Genomic DNA, 16,860 nt, shown 5'->3' with positions numbered 1-16,860 from the left:
ACTTGTCTTTCAACTGTTTTACAGTTGAATACTACTTTTCAGTGAATTCCGGAGGTTTGAAACACTGGTTTCATGTGAACTAACTCTATTTCAAGGATTTGTGCAGTGTACAACATCCTTTCCATACTAGAGACTTACATTTTGATGTCTTTTACATTTGTTCTCTCACTATTTTGTTATATTCATTAGTATTTGCTCTGAATGACTACTGATTTGTAGCTGTTTCCCATAATGGGCCTTCTTTTCTACTTGTGGGACTTCACCACATTTAGAAACAACTTTATACATTCTTCTCTGAACTTGGAACGCTATACACACTTGTCTTTCAACTGTTTTACAGTTGAATACTACTTTTCAGTGAATTCTGCTGGTTTCAAACACTGGTTTCATGTGTACTAACTCTATTTCAAGGATTTCTGCAGTGTAAAACATCCTTAACAGACTAGAGACTTACATTTTGGTGTCTTTTACACTTGTTCTCTCACTATTCTGTATTATTCATTAGTATTTCCTATGCATGACTACTGATTTCTAGCTGTTTCCTATAATGGGCCTTCTTTTCTACTTGTGGGACTTCACCACATGTAGAAACAACTTTATACATTCTTCTCTAGACTTGCGAAGCCATATACACTTGTCTTTCAACTGTTGTACAGTTAAATCCTACCTTTCAGTGAATTCCGGTGGTTTGAAACACTGGTTTCATGTGAACTAACTCTATTTCAAGGATTTGTGCAGTGTACAACATCCTTTCTAGACTAGAGACTTACATTTTGATGTCTTTTACACTTGTTCTCTCACTATTCTGTGATATTCATTAGTATTTGCTCTGAATGCCTACTGATTTCTAGCTGTTTCTTATAATGGGCCTTCTTTTCTACTTGTGGGACTTCACCACATGTAGAAACTACTTTATACACTCTTCTCTAGACTTGCGAAGCTATGTAAACTTGTCTTTCAAATGTTTTACAGTTAAATACTACTTTTCAGTGAATTCTGCTGGTTTGAAAAACTGGGTTCATGGGAACTAACTATATTTCAAGGATTTCTGCAGTGTACAACATCCTTTCTAGACTAGAGACTTACATTTTGATGTCTTTTACATTTGTTCTCTCACTATTCTGTTATATTCATTAGTATTTGCTCTGAATGACTACTGATTTCTAGCTGTTTCCCATAATGGGCCTTCTTTTCTACTTGTGGGACTTCACCACATGTAGAAACAACTTTATACATTCTTCTCTGAACTTGAGAAGCTATACACACTTGTCTTTCAACTGTTTTACAGTTGAATACTACTTTTCAGTGAATTCTGGTGGTTTCAAACACTGGTTTCATGTGAACTAACTCTATTTCAAAGATTTGTGCAGTGTACAACATCCTTTCTAGAGTAGAGACTTACATTTTGATGTCTTTTACACTTGTTCTCTCACTATTCTCTGATATTCATTACTATTTGCTCTGAATTACTAATGCTTTCTTGCAGTGTCCTATAATGGGACTGCTGGTATACTTGTGGGACTTCACCACATGTAGAAACAACTTTATATACTCTTCTCTGAACTTGTGAATCTATATAAACTTGTCTTTCAACTGTTTTACAGTTGAATACTTCTTTTCAGTGAATTCCGGTGGTTTGAAACACTGGTTTCATGTGCACTAACTCTATTTCAAGGATTTCTTCAGTGTACAACATCCTTTCTAGCCTAGAAACTTACATTTTGATGGTTTTCCACTTGTTCTCACACAATTCTATGATATTCATTAGTATTTCCTCTGAATTACTACTGATTTCTAGCTGTTTCCTATAAAGGGCCTTCTGCTCTACTTGTGGGACTTCGCCACATGTAGAAACAACTTTATACACTCCTCTCTGGACTTGCGAAGCTATATAATCTTGTCTTTCAACTGTTTTACAGTTGAATACTACTTTTCAGTGAATTCTAGTGGGTTGAAACACTGTTTTCTTGTGATGTAACTCTATTTCAAGGATTTCTGTAGTGTATAACATCCTTTCTAGAATAGAAACTTACATTTGGATGTCTTTTACACTTGTTCTCAAACAATTCTGTGATATTCATTAGTATTTCCTCTGAATTACTACTGATTTCTAGCTGTTTCCTATAATGGGCCTTCTGCTCTACTTGTGGGACTTCACCACATGTAGAAACAACTTTATACACTCTTCTCTGGACTTGTGAAGCTATATACACTTGTCTTTCAACGTTTTTACAGTTAAATACTACTTTTCAGGAATTCTGGTGGTTTGAAACACTGGTTTCATGTGAACTAACTCTATTTCAAGGATTTCTGCAGTGTACAACATCCTTTCTAGACTAGAGACTTACATTTTGATGTCTTTTACATTTGTTCTCTCACTATTCTGTTATATTCATTAGTATTTGCTCTGAATGACTACTGATTTGTAGCTGTTTCCCATAATGGGCCTTCTTTTCTACTTGTGGGACTTCACCACATGTAGAAACAACTTTATACATTCTTCTCTGAACTTGGAACGCTATACACACTTGTCTTTCAACTGTTTTACAGTTAAATACTACTTTTCAGTGAATTCTGCTGGTTTCAAACACTGGTTTCATATGAACTAACTCTATTTCAAGGATTTCTGCAGTGTAAAACATCCTTAACAGACTAGAGACTTACATTTTGGTGTCTTTTACATTTGTTCTCTCACTATTCTGTTATATTCATTAGTATTTGCTCTGAATGACTACTGATTTCTAGCTGTTTCCTATAATGGGCCTTCTTTTCTACTTGTGGGACTTCACCACATGTAGAAACTACTTTATACACTCTTCTCTAGACTTTCGAAGCTATGTAAACTTGTCTTTCAACTGTTTTACAGTTAAATACTACTTTTCAGTGAATTCTGTTGGTTTGAAACACTGGTTTCATGTGAACTAACTCTATTTCAAGGATTTGTGCAGTTTACAACATCCTTTCTAGACTAGAGACTTACATTTTGATGTCTTTTACACTTGTTCTCTCACTATTCTGTGATATTCATTAGTATTTCCTCTGAATTACTACTGATTTCTAGCTGTTTCCTATAAAGGGCCTTCTGCTCTACTTGTGGGACTTCGCCACATGTAGAAACAACTTTATACACTCCTCTCTGGACTTGCGAAGCTATATAAACTTGTCTTTCAACTGTTTTACAGTTGAATACTACTTTTCAGTGAATTCTAGTGGGTTGAAACACTGTTTTCTTGTGATGTAACTCTATTTCAAGGATTTCTGTAGTGTATAACATCCTTTCTAGAATAGAAACTTACATTTTGATGTCTTTTACACTTGTTCTCAAACAATTCTGTGATATTCATTAGTATTTCCTCTGAATTACTACTGATTTCTAGCTGTTTCCTATAATGGGCCTTCTGCTCTACTTGTGGGACTTCACCACATGTAGAAACAACTTTATACACTCTTCTCTGGACTTGTGAAGCTATATACACTTGTCTTTCAACGTTTTTACAGTTAAATACTACTTTTCAGGAATTCTGGTGGTTTGAAACACTGGTTTCATGTGAACTAACACTATTTCAAGGATTTCTGCAGTGTAAAACATCCTTTCCAGACTAGAGACTTACATTTTGGTGTCTTTTACACTTGTTCTCTCACTATTCTGTTATATTCATTAGTATTTGCTCTGAATGACTACTGATTTCTAGCTGTTTCCTATAATGGGCCTTCTTTTCTACTTGTGGGACTTCACCACATGTAGAAACTACTTTATACACTCTTCTCTAGACTTGCGAAGCTATGTAAACTTGTCTTTCAACTGTTTTACAGTTGAATACTACTTTTCAGTGAATTCCGGAGGTTTGAAACACTGGTTTCATGTGAACTAACTCTATTTCAAGGATTTGTGCAGTGTACAACATCCTTTCCATACTAGAGACTTACATTTTGATGTCTTTTACATTTGTTCTCTCACTATTTTGTTATATTCATTAGTATTTGCTCTGAATGACTACTGATTTGTAGCTGTTTCCCATAATGGGCCTTCTTTTCTACTTGTGGGACTTCACCACATTTAGAAACAACTTTATACATTCTTCTCTGAACTTGGAACGCTATACACACTTGTCTTTCAACTGTTTTACAGTTGAATACTACTTTTCAGTGAATTCTGCTGGTTTCAAACACTGGTTTCATATGAACTAACTCTATTTCAAGGATTTCTGCAGTGTAAAACATCCTTAACAGACTAGAGACTTACATTTTGGTGTCTTTTACACTTGTTCTCTCACTATTCTGTATTATTCATTAGTATTTCCTATGCATGACTACTGATTTGTAGCTGTTTCCCATAATGGGCCTTCTTTTCTCCTTGTGGGACTTCACCACATGTAGAAACTACTTTATACACTCTTCTCTAGACTTGCGAAGCTATGTAAACTTGTCTTTCAACTGTTTTACAGTTAAATACTACTTTTCAGTGAATTCTGCTGGTTTGAAACACTGGGTTCATGGGAACTAACTATATTTCAAGGATTTCTGCAGTGTACAACATCCTTTCTAGACTAGAGACTTACATTTTGATGTCTTTTACATTTGTTCTCTCACTATTCTGTTATATTCATTAGTATTTGCTCTGAATGACTACTGATTTGTAGCTGTTTCCCATAATGGGCCTTCTTTTCTACTTGTGGGACTTCACCACATGTAGAAACAACTTTATACATTCTTCTCTGAACTTGGAACGCTATACACACTTGTCTTTCAACTGTTTTACAGTTTAATACTACTTTTCAGTGAATTCTGCTGGTTTCAAACACTGGTTTCATGTGTACTAACTCTATTTCAAGGATTTCTGCAGTGTAAAACATCCTTAACAGACTAGAGACTTACATTTTGGTGTCTTTTACACTTGTTCTCTCACTATTCTGTATTATTCATTAGTATTTCCTATGCATGACTACTGATTTCTAGCTGTTTCCTATAATGGGCCTTCTTTTCTACTTGTGGGACTTCACCACATGTAGAAACAACTTTATACATTCTTCTCTAGACTTGCGAAGCCATATACACTTGTCTTTCAACTGTTGTACAGTTAAATCCTACTTTTCAGTGAATTCCGGTGGTTTGAAACACTGGTTTCATGTGAACTAACTCTATTTCAAGGATTTGTGCAGTGTACAACATCCTTTCTAGACTAGAGACTTACATTTTGATGTCTTTTACACTTGTTCTCTCACTATTCTGTGATATTCATTAGTATTTGCTCTGAATGCCTACTGATTTCTAGCTGTTTCTTATAATGGGCCTTCTTTTCTACTTGTGGGACTTCACCACATGTAGAAACTACTTTATACACTCTTCTCTAGACTTGCGAAGCTATGTAAACTTGTCTTTCAAATGTTTTACAGTTAAATACTACTTTTCAGTGAATTCTGCTGGTTTGAAAAACTGGGTTCATGGGAACTAACTATATTTCAAGGATTTCTGCAGTGTACAACATCATTTCTAGACTAGAGACTTACATTTTGATGTCTTTTACATTTGTTCTCTCACTATTCTGTTATATTCATTAGTATTTGCTCTGAATGACTACTGATTTCTAGCTGTTTCCTATAATGGGCCTTCTTTTCTACTTGTGGGACTTCACCACATGTAGAAACTACTTTATACACTCTTCTCTAGACTTGCGAAGCTATGTAAACTTGTCTTTCAACTGTTTTACAGTTAAATACTACTTTTCAGTGAATTCTGTTGGTTTGAAACACTGGTTTCATGTGAACTAACTCTATTTCAAGGATTTGTGCAGTTTACAACATCCTTTCTAGACTAGAGACTTACATTTTGATGTCTTTTACACTTGTTCTCTCACTATTCTGTGATATTCATTAGTATTTCCTCTGAATTACTACTGATTTCTAGCTGTTTCCTATAAAGGGCCTTCTGCTCTACTTGTGGGACTTCGCCACATGTAGAAACAACTTTATACACTCCTCTCTGGACTTGCGAAGCTATATAAACTTGTCTTTCAACTGTTTTACAGTTGAATACTACTTTTCAGTGAATTCTAGTGGGTTGAAACACTGTTTTCTTGTGATGTAACTCTATTTCAAGGATTTCTGTAGTGTATAACATCCTTTCTAGAATAGAAACTTACATTTTGATGTCTTTTACACTTGTTCTCAAACAATTCTGTGATATTCATTAGTATTTCCTCTGAATTACTACTGATTTCTAGCTGTTTCCTATAATGGGCCTTCTGCTCTACTTGTGGGACTTCACCACATGTAGAAACAACTTTATACACTCTTCTCTGGACTTGTGAAGCTATATACACTTGTCTTTCAACGTTTTTACAGTTAAATACTACTTTTCAGGAATTCTGGTGGTTTGAAACACTGGTTTCATGTGAACTAACTCTATTTCAAGGATTTCTGCAGTGTAAAACATCCTTTCCAGACTAGAGACTTACATTTTGGTGTCTTTTACACTTGTTCTCTCACGATTCTGTTATATTCATTAATATTTGCTCTGAATGACTACTGATTTGTAGCTGTTTCCCATAATGTGCCTTCTGTTCTACTTGTGGGACTTCACCACCTGTAGAAACAACTTTATACACTCTTCTCTGAACTTGAGAAGCTATACACACTTGTCTTTCAACTGTTTTACAGTTGAATACTACTTTTCAGTGAATTCTGGTGGTTTCAAACACTGGTTTCATGTGAACTAACTCTATTTCAAGGATTTGTGCAGTGTACAACATCCTTTCTAGACTAGGGACTTACATTTTGATGTCTTTTACACTTGTTCTCTCACTATTCTGTTATATTCATTAGTATTTGCTCTGAATGACTACTGATTTCTAGCTGTTTCCTATAATGGGCCTTCTTTTCTACTTGTGGGACTTCACCACATGTAGAAACTACTTTATACACTCTTCTCTAGACTTGCGAAGCTATGTAAACTTGTCTTTCAACTGTTTTACAGTTAAATACTACTTTTCAGTGAATTCTGCTGGTTTGAAACACTGGGTTCATGGGAACTAACTATATTTCAAGGATTTCTGCAGTGTACAACATCCTTTCTAGACTAGAGACTTACATTTTGATGTCTTTTACATTTGTTCTCTCACTATTCTGTTATATTCATTAGTATTTGCTCTGAATGACTACTGATTTGTAGCTGTTTCCCATAATGGGCCTTCTTTTCTACTTGTGGGACTTCACCACATGTAGAAACAACTTTATACATTCTTCTCTGAACTTGGAACGCTATACACACTTGTCTTTCAACTGTTTTACAGTTAAATACTACTTTTCAGTGAATTCTGCTGGTTTCAAACAATGGTTTCATATGAACTAACTCTATTTCAAGGATTTCTGCAGTGTAAAACATCCTTAACAGACTAGAGACTTACATTTTGGTGTCTTTTACATTTGTTCTCTCACTATTCTGTTATATTCATTAGTATTTGCTCTGAATGACTACTGATTTCTAGCTGTTTCCTATAATGGGCCTTCTTTTCTACTTGTGGGACTTCACCACATGTAGAAACTACTTTATACACTCTTCTCTAGACTTGCGAAGCTATGTAAACTTGTCTTTCAACTGTTTTACAGTTGAATACTACTTTTCAGTGAATTCCGGAGGTTTGAAACACTGGTTTCATGTGAACTAACTCTATTTCAAGGATTTGTGCAGTGTACAACATCCTTTCTAGACTAGAGACTTACATTTTGATGTCTTTTACATTTGTTCTCTCACTATTTTGTTATATTCATTAGTATTTGCTCTGAATGACTACTGATTTGTAGCTGTTTCCCATAATGGGCCTTCTTTTCTACTTGTGGGACTTCACCACATTTAGAAACAACTTTATACATTCTTCTCTGAACTTGGAACGCTATACACACTTGTCTTTCAACTGTTTTACAGTTGAATACTACTTTTCAGTGAATTCTGCTGGTTTCAAACACTGGTTTCATATGAACTAACTCTATTTCAAGGATTTCTGCAGTGTAAAACATCCTTAACAGACTAGAGACTTACATTTTGGTGTCTTTTACACTTGTTCTCTCACTATTCTGTATTATTCATTAGTATTTCCTATGCATGACTACTGATTTGTAGCTGTTTCCCATAATGGGCCTTCTTTTCTCCTTGTGGGACTTCACCACATGTAGAAACTACTTTATACACTCTTCTCTAGACTTGCGAAGCGATGTAAACTTGTCTTTCAACTGTTTTACAGTTAAATACTACTTTTCAGTGAATTCTGCTGGTTTGAAACACTGGGTTCATGGGAACTAACTATATTTCAAGGATTTCTGCAGTGTACAACATCCTTTCTAGACTAGAGACTTACATTTTGATGTCTTTTACATTTGTTCTCTCACTATTCTGTTATATTCATTAGTATTTGCTCTGAATGACTACTGATTTGTAGCTGTTTCCCATAATGGGCCTTCTTTTCTACTTGTGGGACTTCACCACATGTAGAAACAACTTTATACATTCTTCTCTGAACTTGGAACGCTATACACACTTGTCTTTCAACTGTTTTACAGTTAAATACTACTTTTCAGTGAATTCTGCTGGTTTCAAACACTGGTTTCATATGAACTAACTCTATTTCAAGGATTTCTGCAGTGTAAAACATCCTTAACAGACTAGAGACTTACATTTTGGTGTCTTTTACATTTGTTCTCTCACTATTCTGTTATATTCATTAGTATTTGCTCTGAATGACTACTGATTTCTAGCTGTTTCCTATAATGGGCCTTCTTTTCTACTTGTGGGACTTCACCACATGTAGAAACTACTTTATACACTCTTCTCTAGACTTGCGAAGCTATGTAAACTTGTCTTTCAACTGTTTTACAGTTAAATACTACTTTTCAGTGAATTCTGTTGGTTTGAAACACTGGTTTCATGTGAACTAACTCTATTTCAAGGATTTGTGCAGTTTACAACATCCTTTCTAGACTAGAGACTTACATTTTGATGTCTTTTACACTTGTTCTCTCACTATTCTGTGATATTCATTAGTATTTCCTCTGAATTACTACTGATTTCTAGCTGTTTCCTATAAAGGGCCTTCTGCTCTACTTGTGGGACTTCGCCACATGTAGAAACAACTTTATACACTCCTCTCTGGACTTGCGAAGCTATATAAACTTGTCTTTCAACTGTTTTACAGTTGAATACTACTTTTCAGTGAATTCTAGTGGGTTGAAACACTGTTTTCTTGTGATGTAACTCTATTTCAAGGATTTCTGTAGTGTATAACATCCTTTCTAGAATAGAAACTTACATTTTGATGTCTTTTACACTTGTTCTCAAACAATTCTGTGATATTCATTAGTATTTCCTCTGAATTACTACTGATTTCTAGCTGTTTCCTATAATGGGCCTTCTGCTCTACTTGTGGGACTTCACCACATGTAGAAACAACTTTATACACTCTTCTCTGGACTTGTGAAGCTATATACACTTGTCTTTCAACGTTTTTACAGTTAAATACTACTTTTCAGGAATTCTGGTGGTTTGAAACACTGGTTTCATGTGAACTAACTCTATTTCAAGGATTTCTGCAGTGTAAAACATCCTTTCCAGACTAGAGACTTACATTTTGGTGTCTTTTACACTTGTTCTCTCACGATTCTGTTATATTCATTAATATTTGCTCTGAATGACTACTGATTTGTAGCTGTTTCCCATAATGTGCCTTCTGTTCTACTTGTGGGACTTCACCACCTGTAGAAACAACTTTATACACTCTTCTCTGAACTTGAGAAGCTATACAGACTTGTCTTTCAACTGTTTTACAGTTGAATACTACTTTTCAGTGAATTCTGGTGGTTTCAAACACTGGTTTCATGTGAACTAACTCTATTTCAAGGATTTGTGCAGTGTACAACATCCTTTCTAGACTAGGGACTTACATTTTGATGTCTTTTACACTTGTTCTCTCACTATTCTGTTATATTCATTAGTATTTGCTCTGAATGACTACTGATTTCTAGCTGTTTCCTATAATGGGCCTTCTTTTCTACTTGTGGGACTTCACCACATGTAGAAACTACTTTATACACTCTTCTCTAGACTTGCGAAGCTATGTAAACTTGTCTTTCAACTGTTTTACAGTTAAATACTACTTTTCAGTGAATTCTGCTGGTTTGAAACACTGGGTTCATGGGAACTAACTATATTTCAAGGATTTCTGCAGTGTACAACATCCTTTCTAGACTAGAGACTTACATTTTGATGTCTTTTACATTTGTTCTCTCACTATTCTGTTATATTCATTAGTATTTGCTCTGAATGACTACTGATTTGTAGCTGTTTCCCATAATGGGCCTTCTTTTCTACTTGTGGGACTTCACCACATGTAGAAACAACTTTATACATTCTTCTCTGAACTTGGAACGCTATACACACTTGTCTTTCAACTGTTTTACAGTTAAATACTACTTTTCAGTGAATTCTGCTGGTTTCAAACAATGGTTTCATATGAACTAACTCTATTTCAAGGATTTCTGCAGTGTAAAACATCCTTAACGGACTAGAGACTTACATTTTGGTGTCTTTTACACTTGTTCTCTCACTATTCTGTATTATTCATTAGTATTTCCTATGCATGACTACTGATTTCTAGCTGTTTCCTATAATGGGCCTTCTTTTCTACTTGTGGGACTTCACCACATGTAGAAACAACTTTATACATTCTTCTCTAGACTTGCGAAGCCATATACACTTGTCTTTCAACTGTTTTACAGTTAAATCCTACTTTTCAGTGAATTCCGGTGGTTTGAAACACTGGTTTCATGTGAACTAACTCTATTTCAAGGATTTGTGCAGTGTACAACATCCGTTCTAGACTAGAGACTTACATTTTGATGTCTTTTACACTTGTTCTCTCACTATTCTGTGATATTCATTAGTATTTGCTCTGAATGCCTACTGATTTCTAGCTGTTTCTTATAATGGGCCTTCTTTTCTACTTGTGGGACTTCACCACATGTAGAAACTACTTTATACACTCTTCTCTAGACTTGCGAAGCTATGTAAACTTGTCTTTCAACTGTTTTACAGTAAAATACTACTTTTCAGTGAATTCTGCTGGTTTGAAACACTGGGTTCATGGGAACTAACTATATTTCAAGGATTTCTGCAGTGTACAACATCCTTTCTAGACTAGAGACTTACATTTTGATGTCTTTTACATGTGTTCTCTCACTATTCTGTTATATTCATTAGTATTTGCTCTGAATGACTACTGATTTCTAGCTGTTTCCCATAATGGGCCTTCTTTTCTACTTGTGGGACTTCACCACATGTAGAAACAACTTTATACATTCTTCTCTGAACTTGAGAAGCTATACACACTTGTCTTTCAACTGTTTTACAGTTGAATACTACTTTTCAGTGAATTCTGGTGGTTTCAAACACTGGTTTCATGTGAACTAACTCTATTTCAAGGATTTCTTCAGTGTACAACATCCTTTCTAGCCTAGAAACTTACATTTTGATGGTTTTCCACTTGTTCTCACACAATTCTATGTTATTCATTAGTATTTCCTCTGAATTACTACTGATTTCTAGCTGTTTCCTATAAAGGGCCTTCTGCTCTACTTGTGGGACTTCGCCACCTGTAGAAACAACTTTATACACTCCTCTCTGGACTTGCGAAGTTATATAAACTTGTCTTTCAACTGTTTTACAGTTGAATACTACTTTTCAGTGAATTCTAGCGGGTTGAAACCCTGTTTTCTTGTGATGTAACTCTATTTCAAGGATTTCTGTAGTGTATAACATCCTTTCTAGAATAGAAACTTACATTTTGATGTCTTTTACATGTGTTCTCTCACTATTCTGTTATATTCATTAGTATTTGCTCTGAATGACTACTGATTTCTAGCTGTTTCCCATAATGGGCCTTCTTTTCTACTTGTGGGACTTCACCACATGTAGAAACAACTTTATACACTCTTTTCTAGACTTGCGAAGCTATGTAAACTTGTCTTTCAACTGTTTTACAGTTAAATACTACTTTTCAGTGAATTCTGTTGGTTTGAAACACTGGTTTCATGTGAACTAACTCTATTTCAAGGATTTGTGCAGTTTACAACATCCTTTCTAGACTAGAGACTTACATTTTGATGTCTTTTACACTTGTTCTCTCACTATTCTGTGATATTCATTAGTATTTCCTCTGAATTACTACTGATTTCTAGCTGTTTCCTATAAAGGGCCTTCTGCTCTACTTGTGGGACTTCGCCACATGTAGAAACAACTTTATACACTCTTCTCTGGACTTGTGAAGCTATATACACTTGTCTTTCAACGTTTTTACAGTTAAATACTACTTTTCAGGAATTCTGGTGGTTTGAAACACTGGTTTCATGTGAACTAACTCTATTTCAAGGATTTCTGCAGTGTAAAACATCCTTTCCAGACTAGAGACTTACATTTTGGTGTCTTTTACACTTGTTCTCTCACGATTCTGTTATATTCATTAATATTTGCTCTGAATGACTACTGATTTGTAGCTGTTTCCCATAATGTGCCTTCTGTTCTACTTGTGGGACTTCACCACCTGTAGAAACAACTTTATACACTCTTCTCTGAACTTGAGAAGCTATACACACTTGTCTTTCAACTGTTTTACAGTTGAATACTACTTTTCAGTGAATTCTGGTGGTTTCAAACACTAGTTTCATGTGAACTAACTCTATTTCAAGGATTTGTGCAGTGTACAACATCCTTTCTAGACTAGGGACTTACATTTTGATGTCTTTTACACTTGTTCTCTCACTATTCTGTTATATTCATTAGTATTTGCTCTGAATGACTACTGATTTCTAGCTGTTTCCTATAATGGGCCTTCTTTTCTACTTGTGGGACTTCACCACATGTAGAAACTACTTTATACACTCTTCTCTAGACTTGCGAAGCTATGTAAACTTGTCTTTCAACTGTTTTACAGTTAAATACTACTTTTCAGTGAATTCTGCTGGTTTGAAACACTGGGTTCATGGGAACTAACTATATTTCAAGGATTTCTGCAGTGTACAACATCCTTTCTAGACTAGAGACTTACATTTTGATGTCTTTTACATTTGTTCTCTCACTATTCTGTTATATTCATTAGTATTTGCTCTGAATGACTACTGATTTGTAGCTGTTTCCCATAATGGGCCTTCTTTTCTACTTGTGGGACTTCACCACATGTAGAAACAACTTTATACATTCTTCTCTGAACTTGGAACGCTATACACACTTGTCTTTCAACTGTTTTACAGTTAAATACTACTTTTCAGTGAATTCTGCTGGTTTCAAACAATGGTTTCATATGAACTAACTCTATTTCAAGGATTTCTGCAGTGTAAAACATCCTTAACAGACTAGAGACTTACATTTTGGTGTCTTTTACATTTGTTCTCTCACTATTCTGTTATATTCATTAGTATTTGCTCTGAATGACTACTGATTTCTAGCTGTTTCCTATAATGGGCCTTCTTTTCTACTTGTGGGACTTCACCACATGTAGAAACTACTTTATACACTCTTCTCTAGACTTGCGAAGCTATGTAAACTTGTCTTTCAACTGTTTTACAGTTGAATACTACTTTTCAGTGAATTCCGGAGGTTTGAAACACTGGTTTCATGTGAACTAACTCTATTTCAAGGATTTGTGCAGTGTACAACATCCTTTCTAGACTAGAGACTTACATTTTGATGTCTTTTACATTTGTTCTCTCACTATTTTGTTATATTCATTAGTATTTGCTCTGAATGACTACTGATTTGTAGCTGTTTCCCATAATGGGCCTTCTTTTCTACTTGTGGGACTTCACCACATTTAGAAACAACTTTATACATTCTTCTCTGAACTTGGAACGCTATACACACTTGTCTTTCAACTGTTTTACAGTTGAATACTACTTTTCAGTGAATTCTGCTGGTTTCAAACACTGGTTTCATATGAACTAACTCTATTTCAAGGATTTCTGCAGTGTAAAACATCCTTAACAGACTAGAGACTTACATTTTGGTGTCTTTTACACTTGTTCTCTCACTATTCTGTATTATTCATTAGTATTTCCTATGCATGACTACTGATTTGTAGCTGTTTCCCATAATGGGCCTTCTTTTCTCCTTGTGGGACTTCACCACATGTAGAAACTACTTTATACACTCTTCTCTAGACTTGCGAAGCGATGTAAACTTGTCTTTCAACTGTTTTACAGTTAAATACTACTTTTCAGTGAATTCTGCTGGTTTGAAACACTGGGTTCATGGGAACTAACTATATTTCAAGGATTTCTGCAGTGTACAACATCCTTTCTAGACTAGAGACTTACATTTTGATGTCTTTTACATTTGTTCTCTCACTATTCTGTTATATTCATTAGTATTTGCTCTGAATGACTACTGATTTGTAGCTGTTTCCCATAATGGGCCTTCTTTTCTACTTGTGGGACTTCACCACATGTAGAAACAACTTTATACATTCTTCTCTGAACTTGGAACGCTATACACACTTGTCTTTCAACTGTTTTACAGTTAAATACTACTTTTCAGTGAATTCTGCTGGTTTCAAACACTGGTTTCATATGAACTAACTCTATTTCAAGGATTTCTGCAGTGTAAAACATCCTTAACAGACTAGAGACTTACATTTTGGTGTCTTTTACATTTGTTCTCTCACTATTCTGTTATATTCATTAGTATTTGCTCTGAATGACTACTGATTTCTAGCTGTTTCCTATAATGGGCCTTCTTTTCTACTTGTGGGACTTCACCACATGTAGAAACTACTTTATACACTCTTCTCTAGACTTGCGAAGCTATGTAAACTTGTCTTTCAACTGTTTTACAGTTAAATACTACTTTTCAGTGAATTCTGTTGGTTTGAAACACTGGTTTCATGTGAACTAACTCTATTTCAAGGATTTGTGCAGTTTACAACATCCTTTCTAGACTAGAGACTTACATTTTGATGTCTTTTACACTTGTTCTCTCACTATTCTGTGATATTCATTAGTATTTCCTCTGAATTACTACTGATTTCTAGCTGTTTCCTATAAAGGGCCTTCTGCTCTACTTGTGGGACTTCGCCACATGTAGAAACAACTTTATACACTCCTCTCTGGACTTGCGAAGCTATATAAACTTGTCTTTCAACTGTTTTACAGTTGAATACTACTTTTCAGTGAATTCTAGTGGGTTGAAACACTGTTTTCTTGTGATGTAACTCTATTTCAAGGATTTCTGTAGTGTATAACATCCTTTCTAGAATAGAAACTTACATTTTGATGTCTTTTACACTTGTTCTCAAACAATTCTGTGATATTCATTAGTATTTCCTCTGAATTACTACTGATTTCTAGCTGTTTCCTATAATGGGCCTTCTGCTCTACTTGTGGGACTTCACCACATGTAGAAACAACTTTATACACTCTTCTCTGGACTTGTGAAGCTATATACACTTGTCTTTCAACGTTTTTACAGTTAAATACTACTTTTCAGGAATTCTGGTGGTTTGAAACACTGGTTTCATGTGAACTAACTCTATTTCAAGGATTTCTGCAGTGTAAAACATCCTTTCCAGACTAGAGACTTACATTTTGGTGTCTTTTACACTTGTTCTCTCACGATTCTGTTATATTCATTAATATTTGCTCTGAATGACTACTGATTTGTAGCTGTTTCCCATAATGTGCCTTCTGTTCTACTTGTGGGACTTCACCACCTGTAGAAACAACTTTATACACTCTTCTCTGAACTTGAGAAGCTATACAGACTTGTCTTTCAACTGTTTTACAGTTGAATACTACTTTTCAGTGAATTCTGGTGGTTTCAAACACTGGTTTCATGTGAACTAACTCTATTTCAAGGATTTGTGCAGTGTACAACATCCTTTCTAGACTAGGGACTTACATTTTGATGTCTTTTACACTTGTTCTCTCACTATTCTGTTATATTCATTAGTATTTGCTCTGAATGACTACTGATTTCTAGCTGTTTCCTATAATGGGCCTTCTTTTCTACTTGTGGGACTTCACCACATGTAGAAACTACTTTATACACTCTTCTCTAGACTTGCGAAGCTATGTAAACTTGTCTTTCAACTGTTTTACAGTTAAATACTACTTTTCAGTGAATTCTGCTGGTTTGAAACACTGGGTTCATGGGAACTAACTATATTTCAAGGATTTCTGCAGTGTACAACATCCTTTCTAGACTAGAGACTTACATTTTGATGTCTTTTACATTTGTTCTCTCACTATTCTGTTATATTCATTAGTATTTGCTCTGAATGACTACTGATTTGTAGCTGTTTCCCATAATGGGCCTTCTTTTCTACTTGTGGGACTTCACCACATGTAGAAACAACTTTATACATTCTTCTCTGAACTTGGAACGCTATACACACTTGTCTTTCAACTGTTTTACAGTTAAATACTACTTTTCAGTGAATTCTGCTGGTTTCAAACAATGGTTTCATATGAACTAACTCTATTTCAAGGATTTCTGCAGTGTAAAACATCCTTAACGGACTAGAGACTTACATTTTGGTGTCTTTTACATTTGTTCTCTCACTATTCTGTTATATTCATTAGTATTTGCTCTGAATGACTACTGATTTCTAGCTGTTTCCTATAATGGGCCTTCTTTTCTACTTGTGGGACTTCACCACATGTAGAAACTACTTTATACACTCTTCTCTAGACTTGCGAAGCTATGTAAACTTGTCTTTCAACTGTTTTACAGTTGAATACTACTTTTCAGTGAATTCCGGAGGTTTGAAACACTGGTTTCATGTGAACTAACTCTATTTCAAGGATTTGTGCAGTGTACAACATCCTT

The sequence above is a fragment of the Cnephaeus nilssonii genome (assembly GCF_951640355.1).
Source record: "Cnephaeus nilssonii genome assembly, chromosome: 10".
Classification (NCBI taxonomy): Eukaryota; Metazoa; Chordata; class Mammalia; order Chiroptera; family Vespertilionidae; genus Cnephaeus; species Cnephaeus nilssonii.
This window is presented reverse-complemented; position numbering follows the sequence as displayed.